The 13940-nt window shown below is 56.4% G+C and overlaps 16 non-coding genes and 1 pseudogene across 16 annotated transcripts in view; all 17 read left to right on the forward strand.

The window, feature by feature from the left end:
• Nucleotides 1–1558: 1558 nt before the first annotated feature.
• Nucleotides 1559–1738, forward strand: LOC136932215 (U2 spliceosomal RNA; annotated as a pseudogene).
• A 760-nt stretch (nucleotides 1739–2498) lies between these two features.
• LOC136932320 (U5 spliceosomal RNA) lies at nucleotides 2499–2616 on the forward strand. The gene has a single exon (XR_010874614.1). It is a non-coding gene; the product is annotated as a U5 spliceosomal RNA (small nuclear RNA).
• Nucleotides 2617–2934: 318 nt separating this feature from the next.
• LOC136968026 (U2 spliceosomal RNA) lies at nucleotides 2935–3125 on the forward strand. The gene has a single exon (XR_010879560.1). It is a non-coding gene; the product is annotated as a U2 spliceosomal RNA (small nuclear RNA).
• A 760-nt stretch (nucleotides 3126–3885) lies between these two features.
• On the forward strand, nucleotides 3886–4003 carry LOC136932321 (U5 spliceosomal RNA). Its single transcript, XR_010874615.1, has one exon. It is a non-coding gene; the product is annotated as a U5 spliceosomal RNA (small nuclear RNA).
• A 318-nt stretch (nucleotides 4004–4321) lies between these two features.
• Nucleotides 4322–4512, forward strand: LOC136968027 (U2 spliceosomal RNA). Its single transcript, XR_010879561.1, has one exon. It is a non-coding gene; the product is annotated as a U2 spliceosomal RNA (small nuclear RNA).
• Nucleotides 4513–5272: 760 nt separating this feature from the next.
• On the forward strand, nucleotides 5273–5390 carry LOC136932322 (U5 spliceosomal RNA). The gene has a single exon (XR_010874616.1). It is a non-coding gene; the product is annotated as a U5 spliceosomal RNA (small nuclear RNA).
• Nucleotides 5391–5708: 318 nt separating this feature from the next.
• On the forward strand, nucleotides 5709–5899 carry LOC136968028 (U2 spliceosomal RNA). The gene has a single exon (XR_010879562.1). It is a non-coding gene; the product is annotated as a U2 spliceosomal RNA (small nuclear RNA).
• A 760-nt stretch (nucleotides 5900–6659) lies between these two features.
• Nucleotides 6660–6777, forward strand: LOC136932324 (U5 spliceosomal RNA). The gene has a single exon (XR_010874618.1). It is a non-coding gene; the product is annotated as a U5 spliceosomal RNA (small nuclear RNA).
• A 536-nt stretch (nucleotides 6778–7313) lies between these two features.
• On the forward strand, nucleotides 7314–7504 carry LOC136968029 (U2 spliceosomal RNA). The gene has a single exon (XR_010879563.1). It is a non-coding gene; the product is annotated as a U2 spliceosomal RNA (small nuclear RNA).
• A 776-nt stretch (nucleotides 7505–8280) lies between these two features.
• On the forward strand, nucleotides 8281–8398 carry LOC136932325 (U5 spliceosomal RNA). Its single transcript, XR_010874619.1, has one exon. It is a non-coding gene; the product is annotated as a U5 spliceosomal RNA (small nuclear RNA).
• A 536-nt stretch (nucleotides 8399–8934) lies between these two features.
• Nucleotides 8935–9125, forward strand: LOC136968030 (U2 spliceosomal RNA). Its single transcript, XR_010879564.1, has one exon. It is a non-coding gene; the product is annotated as a U2 spliceosomal RNA (small nuclear RNA).
• A 771-nt stretch (nucleotides 9126–9896) lies between these two features.
• Nucleotides 9897–10014, forward strand: LOC136932326 (U5 spliceosomal RNA). Its single transcript, XR_010874620.1, has one exon. It is a non-coding gene; the product is annotated as a U5 spliceosomal RNA (small nuclear RNA).
• A 536-nt stretch (nucleotides 10015–10550) lies between these two features.
• On the forward strand, nucleotides 10551–10741 carry LOC136968031 (U2 spliceosomal RNA). The gene has a single exon (XR_010879565.1). It is a non-coding gene; the product is annotated as a U2 spliceosomal RNA (small nuclear RNA).
• Nucleotides 10742–11513: 772 nt separating this feature from the next.
• LOC136932327 (U5 spliceosomal RNA) lies at nucleotides 11514–11631 on the forward strand. The gene has a single exon (XR_010874621.1). It is a non-coding gene; the product is annotated as a U5 spliceosomal RNA (small nuclear RNA).
• Nucleotides 11632–12167: 536 nt separating this feature from the next.
• LOC136968032 (U2 spliceosomal RNA) lies at nucleotides 12168–12358 on the forward strand. Its single transcript, XR_010879566.1, has one exon. It is a non-coding gene; the product is annotated as a U2 spliceosomal RNA (small nuclear RNA).
• A 772-nt stretch (nucleotides 12359–13130) lies between these two features.
• LOC136932329 (U5 spliceosomal RNA) lies at nucleotides 13131–13248 on the forward strand. The gene has a single exon (XR_010874622.1). It is a non-coding gene; the product is annotated as a U5 spliceosomal RNA (small nuclear RNA).
• Nucleotides 13249–13784: 536 nt separating this feature from the next.
• LOC136968034 (U2 spliceosomal RNA) overlaps nucleotides 13785–13940 on the forward strand; it is a 191-nt gene continuing 35 nt past the window's right edge. The window contains exon 1 of the small nuclear RNA XR_010879568.1: nucleotides 13785–13940. This exon is cut by the window's right edge and continues 35 nt beyond it. This is a non-coding gene — a small nuclear RNA (U2 spliceosomal RNA).

The following is a 13940-nucleotide window of genomic DNA, read 5'->3' on the forward strand; positions in this document are numbered from 1 at the left end:
GTTCTGGGGACTCAGACGACTGACATTTGAAGGCAAGGTTTTAATCATCAAAGCAGTGATTTTACCCTTGTTCTTATTGATCGGTTCTGTTTTTATCCCCCCCAAACCCATTCTTTTAGTCCTCGACAGGATGGTGTTTTATTTCATCTGGGGGTCCAAGTGGGAGCGCCTGAAAAGAGATGTAGTGAAGAGAGCCCCACGAAACGGAGGGAAGGGACTCCCGGATTTTAAAGTGTTCTTTGGTAGCCGGTACACCGCACTCCACCTGGCACTGGCGACGACCCCATCCGGAAACCACAAGACCGCGGCCCTGACCAGATTCTGGATGGGGTCCTACCTCAGGCACCTGCAGTGGATCCCGAAAGACCTGAGGACGCCAGTGTCTTTTAACCTCCCCCCGGCCTACCTTTTTATTAAGACGTTTTTAAAGACACACATTTTAGAGAAAGAACCACTCACCGTTTTAACCAAACACCGCTCTGTTCTCTCTCTTGTGCAGGAACGGGAGGAAGTGACCCGAGTGCGCCGACTCGCCCTGGGTGAGTCGGCCACGGTCTGGCGGAACGTGAGCCACCCTGCCCTGCTGAACAAGCACCGAGACCTCTCCTGGATGGTGGCCCATGAGATCCTCCCGGTCAGAGCCGTCATGCACTCCCGGAGGCTGGCGACGACATCCAGGTGCCCGCGGCCGACTTGTGGCGGAGAGGAGACCGTGAGGCACCTGCTCTGGGAGTGCAGTGCCGCCCGGGACCTGTGGATCCTGGCGGGGCCCCTGATAACCCCGTGCCTGCCGGCAGGGGAGGTCCTAAACGCACAGCTGGTGCTCTACGGGGTGAGCCAGAGGACCATGACATCTGGACAATTCCGCCAACTCTGGCTCACCCTGACATGCTTCAAAGAAGCCCTCTGGACCTCCAGGAACCTGCTGGCGGGGAAGCGCGTGGAGATGTCCACCCAGGCAGCGGCGGAACTGGCTGCAGAGACCCTCGGGTGGTACATCCCACGCGCCATACGGAAGGGGCCCCCCTCCACGTGAAGTGGTCCGGGCGGCAGCGGCCTGGCTGCGCCGGAATGGCTGCCCAGGTCGAGGATCTCCGCTGGGCCCCGGAGGGGGAGGACTCGGTGGCTTGTTCAGCGGGGCAGGTAGAGGCAAGCCAGACAAGCTCATCCCGGTCCTGCACAATTGAGGAACAGAACCTTTAAATGCACTCACACACACACACTCACATAGCCACACAAGACACATAGCCACATACGCACACACACACACATAGTCACACACACACGTCACATTTTTAAAGACACATTGTAAAACATTCCTTTAAAGATGTCTTAACCAAGTGTACATTCTTTTATGGCTTTTTAACACTGCTGTATTTATTCATGATCACCTTGTTGTTTTAGCGGGCACTTTTTAACTACGATTTCGATTCAGTGCTTTTAAAGTAATTACACCAGTGTTTTAGCGCCCCCTATGCCCTGTAATTAATGTACCTTTTAAGAAAAGAAAAGACATGTAAAACGAATTGTTTTTATGAACTGTCAACGGTGAGAACCAATAAATTTTTCTCAAAAGAAAAAAAAATCTGTTCTTATCAGTTTAATATCTGATATGTCCTCCATGCGAGGACAACATATTAAACGGATTTTTGCAACAGGGAGTCGGAACAGGGGCTCGCTCCGTCCGCTCCGCGCATCGCCCCGGTATTGCAGCGTCTCCGGGAAGGGTGCAATCTTTCTAAGCGTGTCAAAGAGAAAAGCTAGTGAGGGAGGGAGGGAGGGAGGGAGGGAGGGAGGGAGGGAAGGAAGGAAGGAAGGAAGGAAGGAAGGAGGGAGGGAAGGAGGGAATGTCTGAATGAGTGAGGTTTGGGGGAGAGGGGTTTAGGTTAGGGCTAGGGTTTTTGGGGTGAGGGTCAAAAAACCCTCAAAAGGGGGGGGCCCCCCAACAAAGCGGAACAAGCGATCCCTACCAAAAAAACGGGGTGAAAAGGGGGTGTGGGCGGAGCCCTGTCGGCCGGTGGCGTTTTCCCGCCCTTTTAGATATAAAAAAAAAAAAAAAAAAAAAAAAAAAAGGGAGTGACTGAGTGACTGAGTGAGTGAGTGAGTGAGTGAGTGAGTGAGTGAGAGAGAGAGAGAGAGAGCTGGCTGACATTCAGCGGGGCCGAGGTGAAAAACTGGAAGGCAATCGGAAAGAGTTTTTTATCGCCGTGTCAGTCGACACCAACACAGAGTCGATTGGCTGGAAGGCGCATACGATAAACGTGTAGGGATCTTAATGGAGAATAAGCGATCAATGAAATGGATAAAGTGCCGTAAGGAAAAGCCAAGCGGGCGGGCCGAGCCCCTCTGCGGCCCGTGGCGTTTCCGCGCCTTTTTTTTCCCGAGAAGGATGCGGTTCGCCCCGGTTCTCCCCGGTTCTCCCCGGTTCGCCCCCGCGGACGGGTGAGTCAGGGCCAACGGAGGGGTTGGGGGTAGGCCGTTTGGGTCGTTTCAAATCGACGCTCTGGTTCCCCTTCAGCACGCACAAGCCTTTCGCCTTTTACTAAAGACTTCCGTGGAGGGGAGCGCCGACGAGTGAAACGTGGTATTTTTGGGAGGCTTTGCCCGAGGGAGGGCAGAGCCTGATGGACGTGTGACAAAAGCAGGGTGAGGTTGGCTTTGGGGTTAGGTGCGTGCCTGCGGGTAAGGCAGGTTTTGTCTTTGCTTCTTCTGTAGCTGTTTCAATTCTGTTGCCTTTTGGCCTGGGCTTTCCGCTTCCGTCCCTGCTTGTCCTGCGGCTTTTGGCCTGGGCTTTCCGCTTCCGTCCCTGCTTGTCCTGCGGCTTTTGGCCTGGGCTTTCCGCTTCCGTGGTTTCGGCCGTTCTCGGTGTGGTGACCGAGCGGCCCAGGTGGTGCACGGAGGGTCCGCGCGCCGGGGGCGTCCGATAATGCGGTCATCGCTTCTCGGCCTTTTGGCTAAGATCAAGTGTAGTATCTGTTCTTATCAGTTTAATATCTGATATGTCCTCCATGCGAGGACAACATATTAAACGGATTTTTGCAACAGGGAGTCGGAACAGGGGCTCGCTCCGTCCGCTCCGCGCATCGCCCCGGTATTGCAGCGTCTCCGGGAAGGGTGCAATCTTTCTAAGCGTGTCAAAGAGAAAAGCTAGTGAGGGAGGGAGGGAGGGAGGGAGGGAGGGAGGGAGGGAAGGAAGGAAGGAAGGAAGGAAGGAAGGAGGGAGGGAAGGAGGGAATGTCTGAATGAGTGAGGTTTGGGGGAGAGGGGTTTAGGTTAGGGCTAGGGTTTTTGGGGTGAGGGTCAAAAAACCCTCAAAAGGGGGGGGCCCCCCAACAAAGCGGAACAAGCGATCCCTACCAAAAAAACGGGGTGAAAAGGGGGTGTGGGCGGAGCCCTGTCGGCCGGTGGCGTTTTCCCGCCCTTTTAGATATAAAAAAAAAAAAAAAAAAAAAAAAAAAAGGGAGTGACTGAGTGACTGAGTGAGTGAGTGAGTGAGTGAGTGAGTGAGTGAGAGAGAGAGAGAGAGAGCTGGCTGACATTCAGCGGGGCCGAGGTGAAAAACTGGAAGGCAATCGGAAAGAGTTTTTTATCGCCGTGTCAGTCGACACCAACACAGAGTCGATTGGCTGGAAGGCGCATACGATAAACGTGTAGGGATCTTAATGGAGAATAAGCGATCAATGAAATGGATAAAGTGCCGTAAGGAAAAGCCAAGCGGGCGGGCCGAGCCCCTCTGCGGCCCGTGGCGTTTCCGCGCCTTTTTTTTCCCGAGAAGGATGCGGTTCGCCCCGGTTCTCCCCGGTTCTCCCCGGTTCGCCCCCGCGGACGGGTGAGTCAGGGCCAACGGAGGGGTTGGGGGTAGGCCGTTTGGGTCGTTTCAAATCGACGCTCTGGTTCCCCTTCAGCACGCACAAGCCTTTCGCCTTTTACTAAAGACTTCCGTGGAGGGGAGCGCCGACGAGTGAAACGTGGTATTTTTGGGAGGCTTTGCCCGAGGGAGGGCAGAGCCTGATGGACGTGTGACAAAAGCAGGGTGAGGTTGGCTTTGGGGTTAGGTGCGTGCCTGCGGGTAAGGCAGGTTTTGTCTTTGCTTCTTCTGTAGCTGTTTCAATTCTGTTGCCTTTTGGCCTGGGCTTTCCGCTTCCGTCCCTGCTTGTCCTGCGGCTTTTGGCCTGGGCTTTCCGCTTCCGTCCCTGCTTGTCCTGCGGCTTTTGGCCTGGGCTTTCCGCTTCCGTGGTTTCGGCCGTTCTCGGTGTGGTGACCGAGCGGCCCAGGTGGTGCACGGAGGGTCCGCGCGCCGGGGGCGTCCGATAATGCGGTCATCGCTTCTCGGCCTTTTGGCTAAGATCAAGTGTAGTATCTGTTCTTATCAGTTTAATATCTGATATGTCCTCCATGCGAGGACAACATATTAAACGGATTTTTGCAACAGGGAGTCGGAACAGGGGCTCGCTCCGTCCGCTCCGCGCATCGCCCCGGTATTGCAGCGTCTCCGGGAAGGGTGCAATCTTTCTAAGCGTGTCAAAGAGAAAAGCTAGTGAGGGAGGGAGGGAGGGAGGGAGGGAGGGAGGGAAGGAAGGAAGGAAGGAAGGAAGGAAGGAAGGAGGGAGGGAAGGAGGGAATGTCTGAATGAGTGAGGTTTGGGGGAGAGGGGTTTAGGTTAGGGCTAGGGTTTTTGGGGTGAGGGTCAAAAAACCCTCAAAAGGGGGGGGCCCCCCAACAAAGCGGAACAAGCGATCCCTACCAAAAAAACGGGGTGAAAAGGGGGTGTGGGCGGAGCCCTGTCGGCCGGTGGCGTTTTCCCGCCCTTTTAGATATAAAAAAAAATAAAAAAAAAAAAAAAAAAGGGAGTGACTGAGTGACTGAGTGAGTGAGTGAGTGAGTGAGTGAGTGAGTGAGAGAGAGAGAGAGAGAGCTGGCTGACATTCAGCGGGGCCGAGGTGAAAAACTGGAAGGCAATCGGAAAGAGTTTTTTATCGCCGTGTCAGTCGACACCAACACAGAGTCGATTGGCTGGAAGGCGCATACGATAAACGTGTAGGGATCTTAATGGAGAATAAGCGATCAATGAAATGGATAAAGTGCCGTAAGGAAAAGCCAAGCGGGCGGGCCGAGCCCCTCTGCGGCCCGTGGCGTTTCCGCGCCTTTTTTTTCCCGAGAAGGATGCGGTTCGCCCCGGTTCTCCCCGGTTCTCCCCGGTTCGCCCCCGCGGACGGGTGAGTCAGGGCCAACGGAGGGGTTGGGGGTAGGCCGTTTGGGTCGTTTCAAATCGACGCTCTGGTTCCCCTTCAGCACGCACAAGCCTTTCGCCTTTTACTAAAGACTTCCGTGGAGGGGAGCGCCGACGAGTGAAACGTGGTATTTTTGGGAGGCTTTGCCCGAGGGAGGGCAGAGCCTGATGGACGTGTGACAAAAGCAGGGTGAGGTTGGCTTTGGGGTTAGGTGCGTGCCTGCGGGTAAGGCAGGTTTTGTCTTTGCTTCTTCTGTAGCTGTTTCAATTCTGTTGCCTTTTGGCCTGGGCTTTCCGCTTCCGTCCCTGCTTGTCCTGCGGCTTTTGGCCTGGGCTTTCCGCTTCCGTCCCTGCTTGTCCTGCGGCTTTTGGCCTGGGCTTTCCGCTTCCGTGGTTTCGGCCGTTCTCGGTGTGGTGACCGAGCGGCCCAGGTGGTGCACGGAGGGTCCGCGCGCCGGGGGCGTCCGATAATGCGGTCATCGCTTCTCGGCCTTTTGGCTAAGATCAAGTGTAGTATCTGTTCTTATCAGTTTAATATCTGATATGTCCTCCATGCGAGGACAACATATTAAACGGATTTTTGCAACAGGGAGTCGGAACAGGGGCTCGCTCCGTCCGCTCCGCGCATCGCCCCGGTATTGCAGCGTCTCCGGGAAGGGTGCAATCTTTCTAAGCGTGTCAAAGAGAAAAGCTAGTGAGGGAGGGAGGGAGGGAGGGAGGGAGGGAGGGAGGGAAGGAAGGAAGGAAGGAAGGAAGGAAGGAGGGAGGGAAGGAGGGAATGTCTGAATGAGTGAGGTTTGGGGGAGAGGGGTTTAGGTTAGGGCTAGGGTTTTTGGGGTGAGGGTCAAAAAACCCTCAAAAGGGGGGGGCCCCCCAACAAAGCGGAACAAGCGATCCCTACCAAAAAAACGGGGTGAAAAGGGGGTGTGGGCGGAGCCCTGTCGGCCGGTGGCGTTTTCCCGCCCTTTTAGATATAAAAAAAAAAAAAAAAAAAAAAAAAAAAGGGAGTGACTGAGTGACTGAGTGAGTGAGTGAGTGAGTGAGTGAGTGAGTGAGAGAGAGAGAGAGAGAGCTGGCTGACATTCAGCGGGGCCGAGGTGAAAAACTGGAAGGCAATCGGAAAGAGTTTTTTATCGCCGTGTCAGTCGACACCAACACAGAGTCGATTGGCTGGAAGGCGCATACGATAAACGTGTAGGGATCTTAATGGAGAATAAGCGATCAATGAAATGGATAAAGTGCCGTAAGGAAAAGCCAAGCGGGCGGGCCGAGCCCCTCTGCGGCCCGTGGCGTTTCCGCGCCTTTTTTTTCCCGAGAAGGATGCGGTTCGCCCCGGTTCTCCCCGGTTCTCCCCGGTTCGCCCCCGCGGACGGGTGAGTCAGGGCCAACGGAGGGGTTGGGGGTAGGCCGTTTGGGTCGTTTCAAATCGACGCTCTGGTTCCCCTTCAGCACGCACAAGCCTTTCGCCTTTTACTAAAGACTTCCGTGGAGGGGAGCGCCGACGAGTGAAACGTGGTATTTTTGGGAGGCTTTGCCCGAGGGAGGGCAGAGCCTGATGGACGTGTGACAAAAGCAGGGTGAGGTTGGCTTTGGGGTTAGGTGCGTGCCTGCGGGTAAGGCAGGTTTTGTCTTTGCTTCTTCTGTAGCTGTTTCAATTCTGTTGCCTTTTCCTCGGCTCTCCGCTTCCGTCCCTGCTTGTCCTGCGGCTTTTGGCCTCGGCTCTCCGCTTCCGTCCCTGCTTGTCCTGCGGCTTTTGGCCTCGGCTCTCCGCTTCCGTCCCTGCTTGTCCTGCGGCTTTTGGCCTCGGCTCTCCGCTTCCGTCCCTGCTTGTCCTGCGGCTTTTGGCCTCGGCTCTCCGCTTCCGTCCCTGCTTGTCCTGCGGCTTTTGGCCTCGGCTCTCCGCTTCCGTCCCTGCTTGTCCTGCGGCTTTTGGCCTCGGCTCTCCGCTTCCGTCCCTGCTTGTCCTGCGGCTTTTGGCCTCGGCTCTCCGCTTCCGTGGTTTCGGCCGTTCTCGGTGTGGTGACCGAGCGGCCCAGGTGGTGCACGGAGGGTCCGCGCGCCGGGGGCGTCCGATAATGCGGTCATCGCTTCTCGGCCTTTTGGCTAAGATCAAGTGTAGTATCTGTTCTTATCAGTTTAATATCTGATATGTCCTCCATGCGAGGACAACATATTAAACGGATTTTTGCAACAGGGAGTCGGAACAGGGGCTCGCTCCGTCCGCTCCGCGCATCGCCCCGGTATTGCAGCGTCTCCGGGAAGGGTGCAATCTTTCTAAGCGTGTCAAAGAGAAAAGCTAGTGAGGGAGGGAGGGAGGGAGGGAGGGAGGGAGGGAGGGAGGGAAGGAAGGAAGGAAGGAAGGAAGGAAGGAAGGAAGGAAGGAGGGAGGGAAGGAGGGAATGTCTGAATGAGTGAGGTTTGGGGGAGAGGGGTTTAGGTTAGGGCTAGGGTTTTTGGGGTGAGGGTCAAAAAACCCTCAAAAGGGGGGGGCCCCCCAACAAAGCGGAACAAGCGATCCCTACCAAAAAAACGGGGTGAAAAGGGGGTGTGGGCGGAGCCCTGTCGGCCGGTGGCGTTTTCCCGCCCTTTTAGATATAAAAAAAAAAAAAAAAAAAAAAAAAAAAGGGAGTGACTGAGTGACTGAGTGAGTGAGTGAGTGAGTGAGTGAGTGAGTGAGAGAGAGAGAGAGAGAGCTGGCTGACATTCAGCGGGGCCGAGGTGAAAAACTGGAAGGCAATCGGAAAGAGTTTTTTATCGCCGTGTCAGTCGACACCAACACAGAGTCGATTGGCTGGAAGGCGCATACGATAAACGTGTAGGGATCTTAATGGAGAATAAGCGATCAATGAAATGGATAAAGTGCCGTAAGGAAAAGCCAAGCGGGCGGGCCGAGCCCCTCTGCGGCCCGTGGCGTTTCCGCGCCTTTTTTTTCCCGAGAAGGATGCGGTTCGCCCCGGTTCTCCCCGGTTCTCCCCGGTTCGCCCCCGCGGACGGGTGAGTCAGGGCCAACGGAGGGGTTGGGGGTAGGCCGTTTGGGTCGTTTCAAATCGACGCTCTGGTTCCCCTTCAGCACGCACAAGCCTTTCGCCTTTTACTAAAGACTTCCGTGGAGGGGAGCGCCGACGAGTGAAACGTGGTATTTTTGGGAGGCTTTGCCCGAGGGAGGGCAGAGCCTGATGGACGTGTGACAAAAGCAGGGTGAGGTTGGCTTTGGGGTTAGGTGCGTGCCTGCGGGTAAGGCAGGTTTTGTCTTTGCTTCTTCTGTAGCTGTTTCAATTCTGTTGCCTTTTCCTCGGCTCTCCGCTTCCGTCCCTGCTTGTCCTGCGGCTTTTGGCCTCGGCTCTCCGCTTCCGTCCCTGCTTGTCCTGCGGCTTTTGGCCTCGGCTCTCCGCTTCCGTCCCTGCTTGTCCTGCGGCTTTTGGCCTCGGCTCTCCGCTTCCGTCCCTGCTTGTCCTGCGGCTTTTGGCCTCGGCTCTCCGCTTCCGTCCCTGCTTGTCCTGCGGCTTTTGGCCTCGGCTCTCCGCTTCCGTCCCTGCTTGTCCTGCGGCTTTTGGCCTCGGCTCTCCGCTTCCGTCCCTGCTTGTCCTGCGGCTTTTGGCCTCGGCTCTCCGCTTCCGTGGTTTCGGCCGTTCTCGGTGTGGTGACCGAGCGGCCCAGGTGGTGCACGGAGGGTCCGCGCGCCGGGGGCGTCCGATAATGCGGTCATCGCTTCTCGGCCTTTTGGCTAAGATCAAGTGTAGTATCTGTTCTTATCAGTTTAATATCTGATATGTCCTCCATGCGAGGACAACATATTAAACGGATTTTTGCAACAGGGAGTCGGAACAGGGGCTCGCTCCGTCCGCTCCGCGCATCGCCCCGGTATTGCAGCGTCTCCGGGAAGGGTGCAATCTTTCTAAGCGTGTCAAAGAGAAAAGCTAGTGAGGGAGGGAGGGAGGGAGGGAGGGAGGGAGGGAGGGAGGGAAGGAAGGAAGGAAGGAAGGAAGGAAGGAAGGAAGGAAGGAGGGAGGGAAGGAGGGAATGTCTGAATGAGTGAGGTTTGGGGGAGAGGGGTTTAGGTTAGGGCTAGGGTTTTTGGGGTGAGGGTCAAAAAACCCTCAAAAGGGGGGGGCCCCCCAACAAAGCGGAACAAGCGATCCCTACCAAAAAAACGGGGTGAAAAGGGGGTGTGGGCGGAGCCCTGTCGGCCGGTGGCGTTTTCCCGCCCTTTTAGATATAAAAAAAAAAAAAAAAAAAAAAAAAGGGAGTGACTGAGTGACTGAGTGAGTGAGTGAGTGAGTGAGTGAGTGAGTGAGAGAGAGAGAGAGAGCTGGCTGACATTCAGCGGGGCCGAGGTGAAAAACTGGAAGGCAATCGGAAAGAGTTTTTTATCGCCGTGTCAGTCGACACCAACACAGAGTCGATTGGCTGGAAGGCGCATACGATAAACGTGTAGGGATCTTAATGGAGAATAAGCGATCAATGAAATGGATAAAGTGCCGTAAGGAAAAGCCAAGCGGGCGGGCCGAGCCCCTCTGCGGCCCGTGGCGTTTCCGCGCCTTTTTTTTCCCGAGAAGGATGCGGTTCGCCCCGGTTCTCCCCGGTTCTCCCCGGTTCGCCCCCGCGGACGGGTGAGTCAGGGCCAACGGAGGGGTTGGGGGTAGGCCGTTTGGGTCGTTTCAAATCGACGCTCTGGTTCCCCTTCAGCACGCACAAGCCTTTCGCCTTTTACTAAAGACTTCCGTGGAGGGGAGCGCCGACGAGTGAAACGTGGTATTTTTGGGAGGCTTTGCCCGAGGGAGGGCAGAGCCTGATGGACGTGTGACAAAAGCAGGGTGAGGTTGGCTTTGGGGTTAGGTGCGTGCCTGCGGGTAAGGCAGGTTTTGTCTTTGCTTCTTCTGTAGCTGTTTCAATTCTGTTGCCTTTTCCTCGGCTCTCCGCTTCCGTCCCTGCTTGTCCTGCGGCTTTTGGCCTCGGCTCTCCGCTTCCGTCCCTGCTTGTCCTGCGGCTTTTGGCCTCGGCTCTCCGCTTCCGTCCCTGCTTGTCCTGCGGCTTTTGGCCTCGGCTCTCCGCTTCCGTCCCTGCTTGTCCTGCGGCTTTTGGCCTCGGCTCTCCGCTTCCGTCCCTGCTTGTCCTGCGGCTTTTGGCCTCGGCTCTCCGCTTCCGTCCCTGCTTGTCCTGCGGCTTTTGGCCTCGGCTCTCCGCTTCCGTCCCTGCTTGTCCTGCGGCTTTTGGCCTCGGCTCTCCGCTTCCGTGGTTTCGGCCGTTCTCGGTGTGGTGACCGAGCGGCCCAGGTGGTGCACGGAGGGTCCGCGCGCCGGGGGCGTCCGATAATGCGGTCATCGCTTCTCGGCCTTTTGGCTAAGATCAAGTGTAGTATCTGTTCTTATCAGTTTAATATCTGATATGTCCTCCATGCGAGGACAACATATTAAACGGATTTTTGCAACAGGGAGTCGGAACAGGGGCTCGCTCCGTCCGCTCCGCGCATCGCCCCGGTATTGCAGCGTCTCCGGGAAGGGTGCAATCTTTCTAAGCGTGTCAAAGAGAAAAGCTAGTGAGGGAGGGAGGGAGGGAGGGAGGGAGGGAGGGAGGGAGGGAAGGAAGGAAGGAAGGAAGGAAGGAAGGAAGGAAGGAAGGAGGGAGGGAAGGAGGGAATGTCTGAATGAGTGAGGTTTGGGGGAGAGGGGTTTAGGTTAGGGCTAGGGTTTTTGGGGTGAGGGTCAAAAAACCCTCAAAAGGGGGGGGCCCCCCAACAAAGCGGAACAAGCGATCCCTACCAAAAAAACGGGGTGAAAAGGGGGTGTGGGCGGAGCCCTGTCGGCCGGTGGCGTTTTCCCGCCCTTTTAGATATAAAAAAAAAAAAAAAAAAAAAAAAAAAAGGGAGTGACTGAGTGACTGAGTGAGTGAGTGAGTGAGTGAGTGAGTGAGAGAGAGAGAGAGAGAGCTGGCTGACATTCAGCGGGGCCGAGGTGAAAAACTGGAAGGCAATCGGAAAGAGTTTTTTATCGCCGTGTCAGTCGACACCAACACAGAGTCGATTGGCTGGAAGGCGCATACGATAAACGTGTAGGGATCTTAATGGAGAATAAGCGATCAATGAAATGGATAAAGTGCCGTAAGGAAAAGCCAAGCGGGCGGGCCGAGCCCCTCTGCGGCCCGTGGCGTTTCCGCGCCTTTTTTTTCCCGAGAAGGATGCGGTTCGCCCCGGTTCTCCCCGGTTCTCCCCGGTTCGCCCCCGCGGACGGGTGAGTCAGGGCCAACGGAGGGGTTGGGGGTAGGCCGTTTGGGTCGTTTCAAATCGACGCTCTGGTTCCCCTTCAGCACGCACAAGCCTTTCGCCTTTTACTAAAGACTTCCGTGGAGGGGAGCGCCGACGAGTGAAACGTGGTATTTTTGGGAGGCTTTGCCCGAGGGAGGGCAGAGCCTGATGGACGTGTGACAAAAGCAGGGTGAGGTTGGCTTTGGGGTTAGGTGCGTGCCTGCGGGTAAGGCAGGTTTTGTCTTTGCTTCTTCTGTAGCTGTTTCAATTCTGTTGCCTTTTCCTCGGCTCTCCGCTTCCGTCCCTGCTTGTCCTGCGGCTTTTGGCCTCGGCTCTCCGCTTCCGTCCCTGCTTGTCCTGCGGCTTTTGGCCTCGGCTCTCCGCTTCCGTCCCTGCTTGTCCTGCGGCTTTTGGCCTCGGCTCTCCGCTTCCGTCCCTGCTTGTCCTGCGGCTTTTGGCCTCGGCTCTCCGCTTCCGTCCCTGCTTGTCCTGCGGCTTTTGGCCTCGGCTCTCCGCTTCCGTCCCTGCTTGTCCTGCGGCTTTTGGCCTCGGCTCTCCGCTTCCGTCCCTGCTTGTCCTGCGGCTTTTGGCCTCGGCTCTCCGCTTCCGTGGTTTCGGCCGTTCTCGGTGTGGTGACCGAGCGGCCCAGGTGGTGCACGGAGGGTCCGCGCGCCGGGGGCGTCCGATAATGCGGTCATCGCTTCTCGGCCTTTTGGCTAAGATCAAGTGTAGTATCTGTTCTTATCAGTTTAATATCTGATATGTCCTCCATGCGAGGACAACATATTAAACGGATTTTTGCAACAGGGAGTCGGAACAGGGGCTCGCTCCGTCCGCTCCGCGCATCGCCCCGGTATTGCAGCGTCTCCGGGAAGGGTGCAATCTTTCTAAGCGTGTCAAAGAGAAAAGCTAGTGAGGGAGGGAGGGAGGGAGGGAGGGAGGGAGGGAGGGAGGGAAGGAAGGAAGGAAGGAAGGAAGGAAGGAAGGAAGGAAGGAGGGAGGGAAGGAGGGAATGTCTGAATGAGTGAGGTTTGGGGGAGAGGGGTTTAGGTTAGGGCTAGGGTTTTTGGGGTGAGGGTCAAAAAACCCTCAAAAGGGGGGGGCCCCCCAACAAAGCGGAACAAGCGATCCCTACCAAAAAAACGGGGTGAAAAGGGGGTGTGGGCGGAGCCCTGTCGGCCGGTGGCGTTTTCCCGCCCTTTTAGATATAAAAAAAAAAAAAAAAAAAAAAAAAAAAGGGAGTGACTGAGTGACTGAGTGAGTGAGTGAGTGAGTGAGTGAGTGAGAGAGAGAGAGAGAGAGCTGGCTGACATTCAGCGGGGCCGAGGTGAAAAACTGGAAGGCAATCGGAAAGAGTTTTTTATCGCCGTGTCAGTCGACACCAACACAGAGTCGATTGGCTGGAAGGCGCATACGATAAACGTGTAGGGATCTTAATGGAGAATAAGCGATCAATGAAATGGATAAAGTGCCGTAAGGAAAAGCCAAGCGGGCGGGCCGAGCCCCTCTGCGGCCCGTGGCGTTTCCGCGCCTTTTTTTTCCCGAGAAGGATGCGGTTCGCCCCGGTTCTCCCCGGTTCTCCCCGGTTCGCCCCCGCGGACGGGTGAGTCAGGGCCAACGGAGGGGTTGGGGGTAGGCCGTTTGGGTCGTTTCAAATCGACGCTCTGGTTCCCCTTCAGCACGCACAAGCCTTTCGCCTTTTACTAAAGACTTCCGTGGAGGGGAGCGCCGACGAGTGAAACGTGGTATTTTTGGGAGGCTTTGCCCGAGGGAGGGCAGAGCCTGATGGACGTGTGACAAAAGCAGGGTGAGGTTGGCTTTGGGGTTAGGTGCGTGCCTGCGGGTAAGGCAGGTTTTGTCTTTGCTTCTTCTGTAGCTGTTTCAATTCTGTTGCCTTTTCCTCGGCTCTCCGCTTCCGTCCCTGCTTGTCCTGCGGCTTTTGGCCTCGGCTCTCCGCTTCCGTCCCTGCTTGTCCTGCGGCTTTTGGCCTCGGCTCTCCGCTTCCGTCCCTGCTTGTCCTGCGGCTTTTGGCCTCGGCTCTCCGCTTCCGTCCCTGCTTGTCCTGCGGCTTTTGGCCTCGGCTCTCCGCTTCCGTCCCTGCTTGTCCTGCGGCTTTTGGCCTCGGCTCTCCGCTTCCGTCCCTGCTTGTCCTGCGGCTTTTGGCCTCGGCTCTCCGCTTCCGTCCCTGCTTGTCCTGCGGCTTTTGGCCTCGGCTCTCCGCTTCCGTGGTTTCGGCCGTTCTCGGTGTGGTGACCGAGCGGCCCAGGTGGTGCACGGAGGGTCCGCGCGCCGGGGGCGTCCGATAATGCGGTCATCGCTTCTCGGCCTTTTGGCTAAGATCAAGTGTAGTATCTGTTCTTATCAGTTTAATATCTGATATGTCCTCCATGCGAGGACAACATATTAAACGGATTTTTGCAACAGGGAGTCGGAACAGGGGCTCGCTCCGTCCGCTCCGCGCATCGCCCC

The sequence above is a fragment of the Osmerus mordax genome, chromosome 23 (genome assembly GCF_038355195.1).
Source record: "Osmerus mordax isolate fOsmMor3 chromosome 23, fOsmMor3.pri, whole genome shotgun sequence".
NCBI classification, from domain to species: domain Eukaryota; kingdom Metazoa; phylum Chordata; class Actinopteri; order Osmeriformes; family Osmeridae; genus Osmerus; species Osmerus mordax.